This window comes from Pistacia vera, unplaced genomic scaffold, assembly GCF_008641045.1.
Source record: "Pistacia vera cultivar Batoury unplaced genomic scaffold, PisVer_v2 Contig243, whole genome shotgun sequence".
NCBI classification, from domain to species: domain Eukaryota; kingdom Viridiplantae; phylum Streptophyta; class Magnoliopsida; order Sapindales; family Anacardiaceae; genus Pistacia; species Pistacia vera.
In genome coordinates, this window is record NW_022196050.1 from 715,716 (window position 1) to 717,869 (window position 2,154).

The following is a 2,154-nucleotide window of genomic DNA, read 5'->3' on the forward strand; positions in this document are numbered from 1 at the left end:
TTTCAGCTAGAATCTGGAGTGTTTACGTTCCAGAGGTCGTGGTCATCTTAATCCACTTGATTTTGAGATCGAGAGAACCGCAAAACAGTTGAGAAAAGAAAAGAGGCAAGCTGAATCTGAACATGCAATGGCTAACACAGGAGTTGTCAATCCTAATATGCAAAATCAAGAGAATGAGAATGAGGATAATTTAGGAGGAAATGCAATGGGTGGAGCAGCAGTGGTTCAGAGAGCATTGAATGGCTATTCTAGTCCTACTATTGATGGTTGTTATTCAAGTATCAAGAGACCACCCGTTCAAGCGAACAATTTTGAGATTAAGCTAGCAATTATTGGAATGATTTAGCAGTCAATCCAATTCGCTGGGTTACCGAATGATGATCCCAACCTACATATCGCAAATTTTCTCGAGTTGTGCGACACATTCAAGCATAGTGGGGTATCCGAGGATGCAATCAGACTAAGGCTTTTCCCATTCTCTCTGCGGGATAAAGCTAAGGCTTGGTTGATTTCATTGCCATTTGGGAGCATCACGACATGGAATGAGTTGGCTCAAGCGTTCTTCACTAAGTATTTTCCACCTGCCAAGTCGGCCAAACTGAGGAGTGAGATTACCAACTTCTACCAACAAGATTCAGAGTCATTGTATGAAGCATGGGAAAGGTTTAAGGATCTTTTATGGAGGTGCCCACATCATGGTATACCAATCTGGTCACAAGTGCAAACGTTCTACCAAGGTTTGCTACCAAACATTCAAGCCATGATTGATGCTGCAAGTGGGGGAGCCTTGAACACCAAAACACTAGAAAAAGCATACAATTTGATCGAGGTGATGGTGAACAATAACTATATGAGGACCCCAGAAAGAAATTCAACAAGGAGATCAGCGGGAGTGCACGAAGTCGACAATTACACTGCATTGGCTGCTCAACTTACGAACATCCAGAAGCAATTAGGTAATGTGTTGAAAATTAATGTAATTGAATGTTCTTCTCTAACATGTGACCTTTGTGCAGGAAATCATGCGTCGAGCGATTACCAAGAGGGAAACCAGTTTGCTCAACATGAACAAGCCAACTACGTCAACAATTTCCAAAGAGGGCAAGGGAATCCATATTCCAATACTTATAATCCAGCGTGGAGGAAACACCCAAATTTTTCATGGAGCAACAACAATGAGCAAAAACAAGCTCTTGAATTTCAACATAAAGAACAAAAATCAAACTTGGAAAATGCATTAACCAAGTTCATTGAGGAGACAAGCAAGAGGTTTGAGAAGACCGACGTCCTGGTTCAAAATCAATCTGCATCTATTAGGAACCTTGAGACTCAGATTGGGCAGATTCACAACATATTAGCGGGAAGAGGTCAAGGGGTTTTACCGAGTGACACAGAGAAAAATCCCAAGGAACAGGCACATGCAATCACCCTAAGGAGTGGAAGAAGTTTGGAAAATTCGGAGGGTGAAAAACAGAGGATAGAACAAAACCTGAAGGATGAGTAGAAGAACGATCGCCGCAGCGAGCGTGAGAACGTCAGAAGGAAGGACGATCGCTACGGCGATGAAACTGGTCGCCGCGGCGACCGTGATGCTATTTAAAGTTTGTCAGGATTATCCAACGATCACCGCGACGATGAATCTGGTGGCCACAGCGACCGAACAAATGAGCAGAAAAATCCTTCGAGCCAGGCAGCCTTGCCGTACCCATAACGGTTGAAGAATCAGAAGCTCGACAAGCAATTCGGTAAGTTCATTGACATGTTTCGCAGTTTACATATTAATATTCCTTTTGTTAATATGCTTGAACAGATGCCGAAGTATGCAAAGTTTTTGAAGGAGATCCTCACACACAAGAGGAAATTCGAGGAACACAAGAAAGTCATGCTGACAGAGGAATGCAGCGCGCTGATTCAAAAGAAACTACCACCTAAACTACAAGATCCAGGGAGTTTTACTATCCTGTATTATTGGTAGTTGTTATTTTGATAAAGTGTTATGCGATTTAGGAGCTAGTATTAACTTAATGCCGTTTTCCATTTACAGGAAGCTTGGATTGGGAGAAGTGAAGCCAACCATCGTGTCTCTCCAATTAGCTGATCGATCGATCACATATCCTAGGGGGGTAGTCGAAGACGTCTTGATTAAGGTAGACA

General features: G+C 42.6%; 1 non-coding gene across 1 annotated transcript; it reads right to left on the reverse strand.

The window, feature by feature from the left end:
* Positions 1 to 595: 595 nt before the first annotated feature.
* Positions 596 to 702, reverse strand: LOC116131822. Its single transcript, XR_004128307.1, has one exon. It is a non-coding gene; the product is annotated as a small nucleolar RNA R71 (small nucleolar RNA).
* Positions 703 to 2,154: the final 1,452 nt, after the last annotated feature.